Source organism: Mastigoproctus giganteus, chromosome 2, assembly GCF_048544385.1.
Source record: "Mastigoproctus giganteus isolate SK-2022 chromosome 2, ASM4854438v1, whole genome shotgun sequence".
In the NCBI taxonomy this organism is placed as follows: Eukaryota; Metazoa; Arthropoda; class Arachnida; order Uropygi; family Thelyphonidae; genus Mastigoproctus; species Mastigoproctus giganteus.
The window spans coordinates 200,345,345-200,363,942 of NC_143576.1; the positions used below are offsets into that span (position 1 = coordinate 200,345,345).

The following is an 18,598-nucleotide window of genomic DNA, read 5'->3' on the forward strand; positions in this document are numbered from 1 at the left end:
TACTGACACGAGTTTATCTGATAATATTGGTCAAAGTAACTCTTGCACATACCTCAAGAGTTCTTATCTGTTTCCCCAACTGGACATATTATCTAGATGTTCTGGGGGCAGAAATGTTTCAAGTGAGCAGGTAGCTAATGCCAGGGAAGAGAGCCTAAAAAACTTCAAGGGTTGTGTTAGGGTTGTTAAATATACAAGAACAGCAAGTCTTAATTGTTTATATAGTAATGTTAGAAGTGTCGTCAATAAAATGAGCGAATTCGAACTGCTGGTTAAAACAAGTAATGCTGACATAATAGGGCTTACGGAAACATGGTGCCATCCGGAAATAGGGGATGATGAGTTTCAGTATGGCTTGTATAATGTATTTAGGAAGGATAGGGTAGATAGAAGGGATGGTGGGGTAATTCTTCTTATCAGCATCCTGTGTACAATGATAGGTTTCCCGGATTCAGACGTTTCACATGCTAGTATAGAATCTGTATGGTGTGAGACAACGGTATAATGCGAGTAGGAGTAATCTACAGACCAGGCGATTGTGAAGATTATGACAAAGCCTCTACATGCAAATGGAATTGGCAAGTAAGCAGCAATGTCTTATTATAGGTATTTCAATTTGCCTCTTAATTGATTGGAGAAAATGGGAAGGAAACTTGACATGGGGAACAAATTTTTAAATCAACTAGGTGACTATTATTTGTATCAACATATCAGGGAAAGTACTAAAGAAAAGAATATCCTAGACCTCATCATCACCCATGAATCAGATAACATAACAGGGCTGACAGTAGAAGAACCAGTAGCAGGAAGTGATCACGGGGTTCTATGGTGGATGATGAAGAGAGAAGTAGCAGTAGTAAAAGGCAAAGGATGGGTTATAATTTTAGAAAAGGAAATTACAATGCCTTAAAGTGTTACATGGCCTCTATTAACTGGGTAGATATTGCACAGAGAACAAATACAATTGAACTGTGGTATGCTTTTAAAACATTAATCACAGACGCCTTGAATGTGTATTTACCATTAAAAAAATACTCCACGAGGAGGGTTCCAAGTTGGATGAATAGTGAAGTTGCCACATTACTTGAGCAGAAAAAGGTGATATGGAAAACTTAGGGAGCAATAAAAAGTACTGAAGCCTATAACAGCTACAAGATGATCTGTAATAAAGCCACAGAAAATGTTCAACAGGCAAAGGCAGTTTATGAGAAATCGCTATCAAACAGAGCAAAGGGCTACAAGATGATCTGTAATAAAGCCACAGAAAATGTTCAACAGGCAAAGGCAGTTTATGAGAAATCGCTATCAAACAGAGAAGGGGGGGGATAAGGAATTCTTTAATATATAAATTCTAAGAAGAGCAGGACAATGAGTATTTTGCATCTACATTCACACGAGGAGTTATTAAGGTTTGAAAATGGCAGAAGGTTATCAAATTATAGCAGGGTGCTTAAATGATTTTGTAATAACTGAGAGCAAAATGGAGGAGAAATTGTTGAAGTTAAACATAAGAAAGGCACCTGGGGTGGATGGGATTTATCCAGTTATATTAAAGGAGGCGGCAATGCAACTAAGCAAACCCTTAGCCATAATTATGAGAGCATCCTTGGACACAGGGGAGGTCCCCACGGACTGGAGATTTGCAAATGTATCCCCAATTCATGAAGGGTGACACAAGTAATTACAGACCAGTTAGTTTAACTTCTGTTCCGGGTAAAATAATGGAATCACTGGTTAAAAATGCATTGCAGGATCATTTAGACAAGACAGCAGCAATAATTCAGAATGAATGGGTTTGTTAAGGGAAAGTCATCTGACAAATTTGATAGGATATTATGATGTGGTTACAAAGGAACTGGAGGCAAAAAATAATTTTGATACCATATATTTGGATTTCAGGAAAGCTTTTGACACTGTTGCGCATGGAAGACTATTGTACAAATTGGAGCAGAACGGTATTAAGGGTAAGTTGCTACAATGGATAAAAGGATGGTTGAGTGGGAGAAGACAGAGGGTGGTAATTAACGGGTGCTGCTCTTCATGGACTAATGTTATTAGTGGAGTCCCACAGGGTTCGGTTTTGGGTCCTCTGTTGTTTTGTATATTTATCAATGATATTGATGAAGGTATATCAGGCTTAGTGTCGAAGTTTGCAGATGATACAAAGGTTGGCAGGGTTGTTAACGGCAGTGTGCTACCGCAAGAGGATCTAGAAAATTTGGGCAGATGGGCTAAGAAGTGGCAACTGAAGTTTAACCTTGACAAATGCAAAGTACTGCATATGGGTAGAAGTAACCCCAGAGAAACGTACCAACTGTGTGGTACTACACTTAAGGTGGTAGAAAATGAAAAAGACCTCTCAGTAATTGTGCAGTCAGATATGAAGTTTTCTGAGCAATGCAGACAAGCTGCCCGGGCAGGTCATGGGGTTTTGTCAATGATATATAGGAATTTTGCTAGCAGGGAAAAGGAGGTGATTGTCCCTCTGTATAAGGCAATGGTCAGGCCATGCCTTGAATACTGCATACAGGTCTGGAGGCCTTATTATAGGAAGGATGTAGATTTGCTTGAACGTGTACAGAGAAGGGCAACAAGATTGGTGAGGGGAATGAAGGGATCCTTACCAAGAGAGGCTTAAGTTCTACAAATTGCAGTGGCTGGAGACTAGGCACCTGCTTTTTTTTTTGTTTTTTTTTTTTGTAGTTGTTGGCGCATCGGCTTCTGTGGCCATAGTGCACCTCCCAAGGTTTTTGCAGTATTTTGATCCAAGTCCGAGGTGGGATTCGAACCCGCGCCCTTTGGGTTGCCAGGCAGGCACTTTACCCACCCGGCTAGCCCGGTCGGCCTAGGCACCTGCGCAGTGATCTGACTGAGGTGTATAAGGCCTTGAATGGGTTGAGCACGCTGAATTCTGATCCTTCCACTTCTTCACATTACGAACCTAAGGGGGCGTAAATTCAAATTAAGAAAAGACAGACGTAAAATAGATGTGCAGAAATTTGTCTTTAGCCAACGGGTTGTTAATTGCTGGAACAAACTTCTGTCGTTATGGAAGTTGATAGGTTAAATAAATTTAAGGAGGAACTGGACAGGCATTTGGAGGGAATGGTGTGATATTTTTTTTTTTTTTTTTTATCTGATGCTGCATAAGCTCATACACTTGCTTTCTTGCATCACATGCTACTACTACAAACCAGATCAGACCTTTAAGTAAGGGAAGGGGGATAGTATTAAATACACCAGCTGCCATTGCAGATGAACTCAACAGTTATTTTGCATCAATATTTACACAAGAAAAACCTTTTGTGCCAATGGGAAATTGTGGGAGCAAAGTTGAAAAATATGTAATGATATTGAAATTTCGCAAGATTATTTAATGAAAAAACTTTTGAGCCTACAGGCCAGTAAGGTTCCTGGAGTTGATGGAACATACGCTATAATCTTAAGGGAGGCGGCAAGTGAGTGCATTGAACCATTGAGACTAATTATGCGAGCATCACAAGACTCTGGGGAGATTCCGTTGGATTGGAAAAGTGCCAATGTATCTTCCATACATAAGGGTGGCTCTAAGAGTGAAGGGGGAAATTATCGATCTGTCAGTCTGACTTCAGTGGTAGGGAAAATCATCGAGGCAATGATCAAGGGTGGAATTCAGGATCATTTGGATAGAATGGAAATTCTCAAGGATACTCAGCATGGTTTTGTAAAAGGAAAATCAGGTTTAACAAATCTGGTTCGCTATTTTGAAAGGGTCACTCATAAGCTGGATTTAGGGAATAATTTCGACATTGTTTATTTAGATTTCAGCAAAGCTTTTGACTCAGTCCCACATGAGCAGTTGCTTTATAAGTTAGAACAGGTTGGAATCACTGGAAAAATCCTTAGATGGATATCAGGATGGCTTCAGGGCAGGAGGCAGAGGGCTATTTCTCAGATTGGGAGAAATAGCCCTCTGCTAAATGGCTGTGATAAATGGCTATTCCTCAGATTGGGTTGATGTAAGAAGTGGGGTTCCCCAAGGACCATTGTTGTTTTTAATTTTCATAAACAACATTGATGAAGGGATAGAGGGCATGATGTCTAAATTTGCAGATGTTAAAATTGGTAGAGTAATTAATGATCACCATCAAGCTGAGCTTCTTCAGAGAGACCTAGATAGACTTCAGGAATGGTCAGAAAAATGGCAGCTATGCTTTAATCCAACAAAGTGTGAGGTGTTACACCTGGGAAACAGTAATCCCAAAATAACTTATTCACTTGGTGGAGTTCAACTAAACCCAGTACTGGAGGAAAGGGACTTGGGTGTTACGATACGGTCAGACATGGAATTCTCTGAGCATTTTAAACAGGTTGCAAGGAAGGCCCATGGTGTCCTATCAATGATCTATTGAACTTTTGCAAGTAGAGATAAGGATGTGATAATCCCATTATATAAGGCTTTTGTTAGACCACACTTGGAATACTGTGTTCATATATGGAGACCACACCTAAAGAAAGATATTGAACTTCTTGAGAGGGTGCAAAGACAGGTAACTCGCCTGGTGAGATCAGCAAAAGGGCGTCCTTATGAAGAAAGACTTCGAATATGTGGGTTGCAGAGTTTGGAAACTAGACATCTTAGAGGAGATTTGATTGAGGTGCTTAAGGCTATGAGAGGCATCAGTAAAATGAATGAGGATGAAATTTTCAAGATTATAAATGATGCTAGAACTAGGGGACATAAATTCAAGTTATGGGGGGGGGGAGATGTTTAGATTGGACTGCAGGAAGGTTTATGTTAGCCAGCGAGTTATAAATTACTGGAATAAGTTGCCTACATGGGTGGTAGAGGCTGACCGTTTGGGGAAATTCAAAGGTCATCTGGATAGTACCTTTGGGTGAGGGAAACGCATAGGATGATAAGTTTAATTTCCTTTTCTTTTATTAATTATTAGTTTTTTTGTTTTTTTTTATCGTTTTATTCAGTTTGTTTGTTTTTTTTTTCCCGCTGGTGCAGCATAAGCCATAGGCTTTCTTGCACCATGCGGCCATTACTAATATTAATACATACTGGAACTTATGGGTTGGTCAGTCACACACTAGCAAGACTTTTGTGGATTTAATGGTAGATTGTTTTATAGCAGTGTTAGAAACACAAGTGGATGCAATATTCTAGATCTGATTATATTAGCAGTGATTCTATATGTATTATGAATCTGCAGTTAAAAGACCCACTGAGTGACACTGACCACAACGTACAGATGTGGAATTTACTTAAAGACATAACTACTTTTGGTTTCATAAGTATAACTTCAATGGTCCCACACAGTTTTTAAATTCTATGCAAATGGGAACAAATTATGATGTTACCAAAAGCAAATTCTAAATGGGAAGCATTCGGGAAAGTAGTTGTAGAAGCTACTAGGCTTTTCATACCAACCAAGAAATACTGTTCAAGGCTTAGTTTAGACCTAAACAAATGTAGGTCTAAATACTGTTTAGTAATCCGTGAGCAATTATTATTACAAATGTAGATGAACTGATGACACTTGTGGCAGATAATAAAAACACATGGAATTCATATAAATTATCTGGTGATACAGAAGCCTATGGTGGATATAAACTAGCTGTAATCATGTCAGAAAGGAGGTTAGGCAAGCTAAGGCAAATTACAAGAAGTCTCTAGCAAAGAAAAGCAGCAACGACTTCTTTATTTATATTGACAGTAGAAGGAAGGGGTTGATCACATTGTCCCCCTTGATGTCGATGGTTTAACTATTGATCATCCTGCTCGGGTTTCTAACCAATTGAATACATATTTTTCATATACATTCAGACATGAGGAATTCTTTAGGGAATGGGTTGATCACATTGTCCCCCTTGAATACATATTTTGCATATACATTCAGACATGAGGAATTCTTTACGGAAGGGGATGGCAAATGTTTATCAAACCTTAACAGGGAACTAAATGATTTTGTGATAACTGAAAGTTAAGTCGAAGAGAAATTGTTGAAACAAGATAAAAAAGGCACTTGGGGAGGAGTGGATTGGATCTAAACAAATATATATTAAAGGAGGCAGCAAAGGAGGTAAGCAAACCCTCAGCCATAATTATGAGACTACAAGTATCGCTGGATTCAGGAGACATCTCTATGGACTGTAGATGTTTGAATGTATCCTCCATTCACAAATGGGATCAAAAGGTGACTTGAGTAATTACAGACTTGTTAGTTTAACTTCTGTTTTAGGGAAAATAATGGAGTCTGTGTTTAAAGAAGTAATGCAGGACCATCTAGAGAAGAATGCAATTATACTACATTCAAAGCATGAATTTCTTAAGGGTTGATCTTGTTTGACCACCTGACTGGATACTATGATTCATTACAAAGTAACTGGATGGTAAAATAATTTTGATATAATACACTTGGATTTTAGGAAAGCTTTTGCTACTGCTGAACATAAAAGACTGCTGTATAAATTGGAACACAATAGAATTAAGGGCAAGTTACTGCTATGGATAAAGGGATGGTTGAGTAGCAGAAAACAGAGAGTGATTATTAATGGACACTACTCTTTCATGGACTAATGTTATTAATGGAGTCTCCAACCATTCAATTCTGGGCCCATTGTTGTTTTTTATATTTATTAACAATATTGATGAAGGTATATAACAGGCTTAATGTCTAAGTTTGTGAATTATACAAAGGTTGTCAGGGTGGTTAATGACAGTAATGAAGGTAAGCTAATACAACATGATCTAGAAAAATTAGGCAGGTTTGACTGAGAAATAGTAGTTAAAGTTTAACGTTAACAAATGAAAGATACTGCACATAAGTAGCAGTAATCCCATATTTACATACCAAATGTGTGGTACTACACTCAGGGTAGTAGAAAAAGACCTAGGAGTAATTGTGCAGTCAGATATGAAATTCTCTAAGCAATGTAGACTGCCCACCACAACAGCTCATGGAGTTTGTCAATGATACACAGGAACTTTTCTAGTAGGGATAAGGTGGTTATCCCATTATATAAGGTAATGGTTAGGCTGCATCCTGAGTACTGCATACAGCTCTAGATGTTTCATATTAGGAAGGATGTAGAACTGCTGGAATGTGTGCACAGAAGCGCAATGATATTGGTGAAGGGAACAAAAGGGTGGTCTTACCCAGAAAGGCTTCAGTTCTACAAACTGGAGCATCTGGAGACTGGGCACCTGCAAGGTGATCAGATTGAGGTATTTAAGGCTTTGAATGGATTAATCAAGCTCAGTGCTGATAGCATTCTTTCTCTTTCTCAGATTACACACAGGAGGGTATATAAATTCAAACTGAGGAAGGATGGTTGCAGGATAGATGTACAGAAGTTTGCCTTCAGCCAGTGGGTGGTTGACTGTTAGAACAAACTTCCATTTGTTGTTGTGGAAGTGTGTAGTTTGAATAAATTGAGAACTAGAGAAATTATTGGAGGGTGTGGGAATTTTCTTTTTTTTTTTGCTGATACTTTTTAAGCTGCTTTCTTACATCATCTGCCAATACTAATACTAATAAGATGGATCAAAAAGTGAGAAATGAGGAAGTTTTGACAAGGGTGTTTGAGAAGAGATGCTTGAACTGAAATAACCAGAAGGTGCAAAAGAAACTGGATTAAATGTGTTGAGGTGAAGGAATGATGAAGAATGTGATGGAGAGAAAAAGTTGGCTGGAAGGGTCCTAGAGAAGACTGAGGAAAAGCTACAATAGATGAATTAAGGGGGGGGATAGTGAACATGTGGAAATGAAGAGAAAGGCAGAGGACAGGGAGATATGGAGAAGTGCTTGTTCAGTTTATGCCTGGTCGTACTTCTGGTAGAGCAGTTAACAATTTTTCATGATGATGATGAAAAATTGTTAATAACAAAAAGTACTACTAAATTTATTACGTTTGAAAAAAAAAAAAATTTATTTTGTATTAGCATCCAACTCATAATCATCTCTTCCTACCACCAGAAGATACCCATCTAGTTGCTCTTTAAATATTAATCCTGATCACTTGGAGGGCAGTTTATTATTATTACTAGTAATAGGGGGTTATTATTCAAGGAAGCAAGCTTATATAGCATTAACCAAAAAAAAAAATCTCATCTGTCCATTCCTTATAATATATCTAAGAATTAGACATGTCCCCATTGCCCTACTAGAGTATAAAGAGAAAATTTATTTATTTAAACTGGTAGAGAGAAAAAGAAAAGAGATTTATCATTATAAAACATCCTACATTGGTAGATCTTGGCACAAGGCAGTAAAATAGGCAAAACAACATGCATTTTCATTCTCCTGAAAATGGAATAATAAAAATTGCCTTTTTTAATGATCCTAAATATGGAACACTGAAACCTGTATGATGAATGAGTTGAGAAGCACTGATCTTCAATTTCACCCTTAAATTAATAAAGAATATTCTCTACTAGATTTTGCAATATTCACATCTTTTTCTAATTTACTTGGGAATAATTTAATGTCTTAAACTAGCAATTATACAGAATCTGTAATCTGTATCCAGAGTTTAGGGGTTAGCAACCTGCAGCACATGAAACCTGAACAGTACATAGAGCAGTTTTACTTAATCATACCAATAATTTCCACAAAAGCTTCAACAGATACAGACAAGCATGTCCTGTATCCCAAGTAAATTTCAGAGCAAAATCCTATAAATGCATTTCAAAAGCTCTGTTGGCACTCACTTTTGTAAAACAACAAAATATTTCTGTGCACACATACAAACAACCAATTCTTAAAATTCCCCACCGGTAATCACATAGAGCCTAGCATAACACATCACCACTCAAAGGTTGTCCATCCCTATTATAATTAAATAATATATTATTTCAAGTTTATCCTTGTAACTTTTAGTATTAATATGGCTAAATGATGCAAGGTATCAAGCTGATATGGAACTAATAAAAAAAAAAAAAAATCACCCATTTTGTTCCCCCATCTCCCTCTTTTTGCCAGTACTAATATTAATTTCAAGTTTTTTTTTTTTTTTTTTTTTTGATTTGGTAGTTGTTGGCACATCGGCTTCTGTGGCCATATTGCACCTCCCAAGGTTTTTGCAGTACTTTGATCCAAGCCCGAGGCGGGAATCGAACCCGCGACCTTTGGGTTGCCGGGCAGGTACTTTACCCACTCGGCTAGCCCGGTCAGCTATTTCAAGTTGTAAAACAACTGATAAGTGAAGGTAAGACAATAACATGGGAAAAAACTTATCTAAGAGGAGAGGAGTACAAAAATTTTGTATATAAAAAAAAAAAAAAACTACAGCTGGGTAATCAGTATGAAAAATTACTATGGAGTTACACACAATGTGTTCATATCCATTTATTACCAACAAAGTATCTTGTTGAACTTTCTTTCAATTTATTCAATCCAAAACAACATGCAGAAGTTTATTCCAGAGATCAATTATTTCTTTGTTAAAGGCAACTTTTTTAAATTTAATTTTTTTTTTTTTTTAATTTAAATTTGTTTTTCTTGTTTATGAGATTTGTTACAATGAACCAAAGTACAAAAACTGTATAATTTTATCATGGTTTGTATAGTTTTAATATTTTTTTGTGCAGTGTTTTAATTTTATTTGTGAATATCTTTTGTTTTATAATTATTTAATGTTTCTAGATGTATTTTTGGTTTAAAAATGTAAGTTCTTAAAGAAACCCTGAAAAATCATACCACTGCCACTACAGACTTTGGGTGCTGTTTCTTAAAGGGTATTTTAATTTTTTTCCTTAGGTAGAAAATTTATTATAATTTTTCCATAATATCTTACAATAATCGTTTTCCAACTTTCTTCATATTCTTCTTCTTTAAATGCAATGGTAACTGATGATAAAGATTAGTATGCAAAATTTGGAGTACTTGAGTTTATTTCCCACATTCCTTTATTTTTCCTTAAGGAACAAAGTTTTCTTGAAAGGTACAAAGGGTACTAGGAAAGTTTTGCAATACAGCTTTGTTTATTTAATTTTTTCAAAGTAATTTCCTCTACATTCAATACACCTCTCCATCCTCCGAAACCAATCTTTAAACCAGTTCTGCCAAGTTTCACTAGGGAGTAAAGCACACTCGTTGTCCCAAGCCCGTAGAAGGTCCTCATCACTGGAAAACCGCCTCCCTTTTAGCTTCATTTTCACATGCGGGAACAGTGCAAAGTCGCAGGGAGCAAGGTCTGAACTGTAGGGAGGGTGCTCGAGAAGTTTCAGTCCTGTCGTGGTCAAATATTCGGTGCAGGCTTTGGCGCGGTGAGCTGGAGCATTTTCGTGATGGAGGTACCAGGTGTCCATTCTTGACTTTGGCCGCAGGTTCTTCATAGATCCAATGACTTTAGGCAGGCATTGTTCAGTATACCACTTAGCTGTGACTGTCTTCTGCGTGTCCAAAACGACACGTTCCACAATTCCACTCGATTTGAAAAATACAGCTATCATTTTCTTCTTTACAGATCGGGATTTTCTGACAATTACGGGTGTGTCGTCATCATCAAAGACCCAAACTTTGTTTTGAGCCTTGGTCGGCAGGTCGTAATAGTACAGCCAAGTCTCGTCACCTGTCATGATGTTGTTCACATACCGAGATTGTCCCTTATCAAACTTTTTTAACATCTCCCGGCACCAAGTCACACGTCGTGTCATCTGCTCTTCAGTCAGTTGATGCAGCACCCAGACAGAACAAAGTTTCTTCACGTGCAAATGATCTTGCAGAATCGAACGAATTGCTGGTGCATTTAGGCCCAAAGTGTCCTCTATCTGTTGGTAGGTCACTCGCCTGTTTTCATCAAGCATTTTCCTCACAGCAGTAACGTTTTCCTCCGTAACTGACGTTCGTGGCCTTCCCGGCCTCTCAGAATCCTCCAGAGTGAAATTTCCCCTTTGGAATTCTCTATACCACCTGAATATCGTTGTACGATGTGGACAATCATCAACATCTAGTGCAAGAGTCATTTCTTCTAAGCACTGGTCTATGGTTAAACCACGCACGAAATTATACCGCAAAACTGTCCTTATCTCATTTCGTGACCACGATGCCATTGCAAGCACTTTACACTCTCACTACTAATGAATAACTGAGCCCATCGACTTGGCGCGGCGGCTACTATGCACATATGGACATGTCTCAACATGCAGCAACAAGCAGCTTCCTGTGATTCATTGTTGCGTCATATTGCAAAACTTTCCTAGTACCCTTTGTATTAGGTTATAACTAGTTTAATGGGAGGGGGCTCACTAAAAGACAAGGTCAAAACTGTCCCTTTCCTCCCTCCATGTGCAAGTCAGCAGATTAAATCACGAGATTTAGATCTGTTTTCTTGAATCAAGCACAAACCAAAACCTTAAAAAAAAAGAAAACTTAATACAAACAGGAGTATTGTAATGAAAGTTACATAAATAGTATTTTCTTTATGTGAATTTGCATAGAACAGAGGTATCAAACTCAGTACTCTAGGCCTTTGCAAGCTGCACTAGAAGCAGACAGTACACTAACACTGGTGTAACAGTTCTGAAAGAAATATATAAATATATCCATGTATTTTTCCTTGCATAAAAATATGTAATCTGGTGACCAGAAGCATTCAGAAGGCATAATTTATGAATTTTATTAATTGAATTTTATATTAGTATCATCTTCTTTAAGTAACACCATTTATGTTTATTTTCATATAGGTTTAATATTGTTAACCCATAAAAGTTGACAACACTTGGAGTTGCACAACATACATTTAAGGCTGCACCTTGATACAGAGATAGTTAAATATCCTAAACCTACAAAAATAATGTAACACCATACGACCGGCTCAGTTTTATAATAGTGTTTTTAATTTGGTTTACTTGTGCAAAAACAAATGTGTCATAAGATCAACTAAAAAAAAAAAATTAATCCATTTTTAACCAGAGAAGTATCAATGGAGAATTTTTTTAGTTCTAATTATAAATAAGTTAAATATATATTTAATTGTTCCTATACCATTTTTTTATCATTTAAAATGAAATAAATAATAAATGAAATCAAATAATAAATGAAATAAATCCTTGCCTGACAGCATTAGGTCTCTTCAGTTGTGTCTGTAATGTCATACTATGCTGCAATTCTATTAGATAGATGATGGTGTGATAGATGCATGTGGTCATTATCCACATGTCATCACGTGTATTGCGGGATCTTTTCCAATGATTTTTTACTTTCAATTTAATTAAAAATATCTGCTTAGAAACAGCGACTGACAATGGTATAAAAAATGATGCTGACACTGTTTCTGATATGCAAAAAAAATATATATACAGGGTGAGCATAAAGTCTTTCCCTGATTTCAAACATTTATTACACAAGAACTACGCTGGATACAAACATACAGCTTTTTGCAAATTTTACCTCAACTCAAAAAAGTTTTTTTACCTCTTCAATACACTTCTACATGGGCTCAGTTTGTTGCCTGGAGAATATCTAGTCGATACTCGATTTCTCTCCATGTTTTCTTCAACATCTCTTCAGTAACCGTTGCGAAAGCATCCATTATCCTTGCCATTAAAATTTCAGTATTACGAACTGGAGTCAAATACACTTTGTCCTTAATATATCCCCATAAAAAAAAGTCAAGAGGGGTAACGTCCAGCGAATGGGCTGGCCATGGTGTTGGACCATCCCTCCCAATCCATCAGTAAGAAAATGTAGCAACCAGGAACTCACAAATAACTAAACTCCAGTGTGGCAGTGCCCCACCTTGTTGGACAATTACCCATGGCACAAGGTTATGACACAACATGCAAGTTTCTATCTACCATAGTTTTTAAGTTATAATTTTTCTTAATCAGGGAAAGATTATGTTCATCCTGTATTTCTTTGAGTAAAAGCTAAAATCATTGAAGATAGCGAATTTGATCTGTCAAACAGTGAAATCTGTTGCAATTTAACTTTCCTTGTATGAGTGTGGTAATTATAATAAGGCACAAATTACAAACTCCAAAAATAACCAGTTCCATTTAATATTGGAATTTGCTTTATAACAGCTGGGTTAACCTAACCTGTCACAAAAGCCAGGGGTTACCTGTATTCTTGTCTTTTTTTGCAAAATTATACAGAAAAAGACCATTGACAGCCTGACAGTTTGCTAAACAAGTGATTTGAAAGGCTGATAATGAACAATCAAGTTAGAAATGAGTAAGTATTAAGGAACCAGGAGAAAATTAAATATAATAAAGGCTATAAAAAAGAAAAACTGGACTGTACAAGTACTGAGAGGAGAGTCTGTTAGAAGATACAAGAGAAGGAAAAGTAATAGGAAAGAGACTGAGGAGAAGAAGAAGACAAATATAGAATGTTGGGTAATTTAATAAAAGCCAATTAGTATTGTGTATTGAAGGAGAGGGTTAAAGATGGAGAGAAAGAGATGCAATTCAGTTCTGGACGTCACTGGCCTTATCATAGTTAAGAGGTTACAGATGTCTGTTTCCTCATTATTATCAGCTCTGCCACACAGTAGTGAACTATGATGACAGCAATCAACTGTGGTTTCTGACACCACTTGGCTTAACAGATTTACATTTTGAACTTTCGTTGCTGCCTTGCTGGATTTGTTTTTAGATATATTATAGTTTTACTGATGTTTAATTGAAGACTTTTAACCCTTGTGGATGACTGCTCTGGATAAAAACATGGTGTTGCAGTATCTTTTATCATATTCCATTTTTTTTTCCTTTTATGCTATTTTCTTCTTTCTTTATTTTCTGCTGTCCTATCTGTCAAAGGGAATGACTGAGTGTGAATCTGTGTGTGTGTGTGTGTGTGCTGGTGTCAGTTTTCCGGCACAGGATTCTTTTGAATAATTTCAAACTAGCTTTGGACATTCATTATGTGTTTGTAGGTTCACTATGATTTTTGCTTGGTTGTGGCCCACCTCCTCAGAGCATTAGCATTAGTAGAGGCATTTGATGCAAGAAAGCAAGCTTATGCAGCATCAGCCAAAAAAAAAAAATAAATAAATAAATAAACAATAACCACTTCCACTTCACTCCTCTGTTCGTTCGAAATACCTGTCCAGTTGAGCCTTAAACTTATTTAGGCTATCAACTTCCACGACAAGGGATGGAAGTCTGTTCCACCTACCAACCACCCGCTGGCTAAAGGCAAATTTCCTCACATCTATCCTACATCTGTCTTTACTCAATTTGAATTTATGCCCTCTCAGGTGATTATTCTGAGCAAGAGGAAGAATCCCATCAGCATTGAGCATGCTCAAACCATTCAAGGCTTTGTACACCTCTATAAGATCACCTCGCTGGTGCCTAGTCTCCAGACACTGTAATTCGCAAAACTTAAGCCTTTCTTCGTAAGAGCACCCCTTTGTTCCATTCACTAATCTTGTTGCCCTTCTCTGTACTCGTTCCAGCAGCTCTACATCCTTCTTGAAATTAGGCCTCCAGGCCTGTATACAGTACTCTAGGTGTGGCCTGACCATTGCCTTATACAAGGGAATAATCACCTCCTTATCCCTGCTAGAAAAATTCCTATATATCATTGACAATACACCATGAGCTACTCTTGCAGCCCATCTGCACTGCTCAGAGAACTTCATATCTGCCTGCACAACCACCCCCCCAGGTCCCTTTCATTCTCTACCACTGTCAGTGTAGTACCACAGAGTTGATACGTTGCTCTGGGGTTGCTGTTTCCCATATGTAGTACTTTACATTTGTCACTGTTAAACTTCATTTGCCACTTCTCAGCCCACCTGCTCAACCTTTCCAGATCCTGTTGCAGCAGTATAGTGTCAGTAGTGTCCTTGACAACCCTGCCAACCTTCGTATCGTCTGCAAACTTGGACATTAAGCTTGATATACCATCATCAATATCATTTATAAATACAGAAAACAATAAAGGACCCAATACTGAACCCTGAGGGACTCCACTAATAACATTAGTCCATGATGAGCAGTGTCCATTGATTACCACTCTCTGTCTTCTGTATCCATAGCAGCAATTTGCCTCCAATGCCACACTGCTCCAATTTGTGTAGCAGTCTTCCATGTGCAACAGTATCAAAAGCCTTTCTAAGATCCAAGTATATAATATCAAAGTTATTCCCTGCGTCCATTTCTTTTGTGACTGCATCATAGTATCCAATCAAATTGGTCAGGCAAGACTTCCCCTTAACAAAACCATGCTGTGTCCGAGTTATAACAGAAGTCTTGTCTAGATGATCCTGCAGTGCTTCTTTAACCAGTGCCTCCATTAATTTTCCGGGAACAGAAGTTAAACTCACAAGTCTATAATTACTTGTGTCAGCCTTTGATCCTCCTTTGTGAATTGGGGTCACATTTGCACATCTTCAGTCCATGGGTACCTCTCCTGAGTCCAAGGAAGCTCTCATAATTATGGCTAAGGCTTTGCTTACTTCCTTTGCTGCCTCCTTTAATATAACTGGATAGATCCCATCCACCCCAGGTGCCTTTCTTGTGTTTATCTTCAACAATTTCTCCTCCACTTTACTCTCAGTTATTACAAGATTCTCTAGCTTACTGCTAGAGTTGAATACACCTCTGGCATTCCCCTCGCTGAATAACTCCTCATGTGTGAATGTCGATGCAAAATATTCATTTAGTTTGTTAGCTACCTGAGCAGGGTCATCAACAGTTGACCCATCGATATCAAGTGGACCGATCTGATTCATCCCCTTCCTTCTAGAGTTTACATAAGTAAAGAACTCTTTGCTGTTTTTCTTCGCATCCCTTGCCAAGGATCTCTCGTAATCTGCCTTCGCCTGCCTAACCTCCTTTGTAACTTGGTTACAGATCAACTTGTATCTATCATAGTCTTCTGTGTCACGTGTTAATTTGTATGTATCCCATGCATTTTTCTTCTATGCGATATGCCTCATTAGTTCATCTGACATCCATTTAGGCCTAAACCTTGAACAATATTTCTTAGTTGGTATGTAAAGCCTAGTAGCTTCCAAGATAAGTTCTTTGAATGCTTCCCATTTTGAATTTGCTGTTGGTAACATCATCAGTTGATCCCACTGTATAGAATTTAAATACTGTCTCAGTCCATCGTAGTTGCCTTTACGAAAGCAATAACCCTTCCCTTTACCCCTAATAGTAGTTACCTCTTTGAGTAAATCCCACTTCAGCACACTGTGATCACTGCCACCTAGTGGTTCATTTATCTGCAGATTCTTAATGCATGAAGAATCACTACTGATAATCAAATCAAGAGTATTACTCCCTCTAGTTGCCTCCCGAACATGCTGATGTAGAAAACAATCATCCAATAAATCCACAAAAGCCTTGCTAGTGTGTGAGTGACCAGCCCCCAAATTCCAGTCAATATCTGGGAAATTAAAATCCCCCATTATAAGACTCTCTGATTTACTGGCCCACTCTATTTCTCAGTAAAGTTTCTTATTATACTCATCAGAGTCATTAGGCCTATAGCACACTCCTACTCTCAATTTTGATCTCCCAATGCTTATGTCACACCAAACTGACTCGACACTGCACTGTCCAGCAATGTCGACTGGCTTCACTTCCTTGGATTTTATGTGTTTCTTAACCAATAGCATAACCCCTCCTCCCTTCCTATCCTGTCTATCCTTTCTGTAGACATTGTACTCCCCAAATTCCAGTTCTGCATTCCTTATATCTGTGTGACACCACGTCTCTGAAATCCCAACAATATCTGCCTTTGATGTTTTGAGCAATACCTCAAATTCATCAAATTTATTTACTAAACTCCTAGCATTGGTGTACACACAAGTATACATGCGCCTGCTCTTCCTCTTAGCCACCCTAACACAACCCATGTGTTCACTTGTACACGCATGATTCCCAGCAGTCTCTGAAATATCCTGCATCTTATTTTCCAGGCTGCTGCTCATTGCAATAAAAGCAGTGCAAGAATCACTTTCTCCTCTGCCAGTGGCTACTGTTAATCTATTAGTCCTTGTATCCCCCCAATCTAGCAGTTTTCCGACCTACCTAACACTGCCTCGATAGCATCGGCAAACATTCTTGAGTATAGATATGCACTGGGTACACTTTCCAGGTGTGGCCAGAAGCAACTATACAACACACAAACACACTGTGCAACATAACATTACACACATTTCTGGCCTTTTACAGAGTTTTTTTTTTATTTATCACAGTGTGCCAAAACTGAGCTGAACTGGCATTCAGGTGCCTCCTTACATAAAATACTATACGTGTCTACATGTCATATGTGTGGTGAAGAACTATGATAATAATGAGGAAACAGACACATCTGTAACTCCTTCTGTGACACTGAAATCATATCATAATTTTGCAGGGATGACTGCACATTAGTATACAGTTTACAAATTGTAAGGAAGACGTTCTTTCACAGAAACTAATGAACACAATTCTTTTTTTTAAATTCCCAAATAAACAGCTATCTTCTTGTATTAATTAAGAAACTGCATTTTTTAAAAAATGCAACCCCTCTAACATGAACCAAACCACCTGCCCTTGGTAGTCATTTTCCTGGTTTTGTACACAGACTCCAAAAGAAATGTAAACAGCTTCCCACCAAAATATATTTCTTTTTTTATCAACAACATGGCATCTAATGTGCAGTCCTAACAGTCCAATTCACAATTACAAATACAGATGCAGTTTTTGGATAAGCATACACTTTATTTTTTCAAAATTATTTTTAGTTAATCTAAATTGTAATTTTATCTCTTACTTTTCATCATACTCTTAACTTCACAGCCAAAGGGGTGAGTTAACGTATAAAGTTTTGCTAAGTTTTAATATAATAATCTTCTATGGAACTCAAAGCAACTTCTTAGAAACCATATCAGTTATTAATTCAAATGGTAATTAGTCAATATTTACAAACCGTGACAGCCATGATTTCCACAGAATTCATAATAAAGCTTCGATATATGCAATCAAATAATTTAAATAAAATATTAATCTTCTTGATTTTTTATTTAACCTCTAAAACATACCTACGAAAAGGAAGCCTTGTAAAATCAGAAAGCAGATTTAATGATGGTAAATAAAGCCAAACCTGTATATTTTTTTCTTCTAAACTGGTAAAACAAGCAAAGTAAAATGTGATCACATCTCCATTTTCTTCAGTTTATTTCACTATACAAATGTTTTGACAAAAGCAGTGGCACACATGGCACAACTCTTAAGCTTAAACCTTGAAGGAAGTCGAGTAGGGGCACAAAGGATGTTGTCTAAGTGAAACTATTCACATCACTGCATCCAGAGAGTTTGGATGCTCTAATACAGCTTCCCTGATTTTGGAAACAAGCCAGGTTAAATATAGCCTACATTGAGCTTCCCACATGAACACCACTACACCACATTTCCCTATACTACACTATTTATAGTTTCTAATAGTGTCTTGGATGGATTTTTCTTTTTTGAGAACTTACTAGGAGTACTTAGAGGGAAAAGAAATTATATCTTACGTTTTAAGAAAAGTGTTATTTTATTAGCTAAAGGCAATAACACAAAATTCCTTAAAATTATAAGATATAAAAATATAAATATATATATACACACACACAGACAAATGCACGTATATTATAAAAATGAAAAAAACATTTTGCAATA

The 18,598-nt window shown here is 37.4% G+C and overlaps 1 protein-coding gene across 1 annotated transcript in view; it reads right to left on the minus strand.

The window, feature by feature from the left end:
* Nucleotides 1-18,343, minus strand: part of LOC150089906 (uncharacterized) — a 550,032-nt gene extending 531,689 nt beyond the window's left edge. Inside the window, exon 1 of the mRNA XM_090389700.1 lies at nt 17,980-18,343. The gene's annotated coding sequence lies outside the window, so the exon portion shown is untranslated. The remainder of the gene's footprint in view (nt 1-17,979) is intronic.
* Between the last annotated feature and the right edge of the window lie 255 nt (nt 18,344-18,598).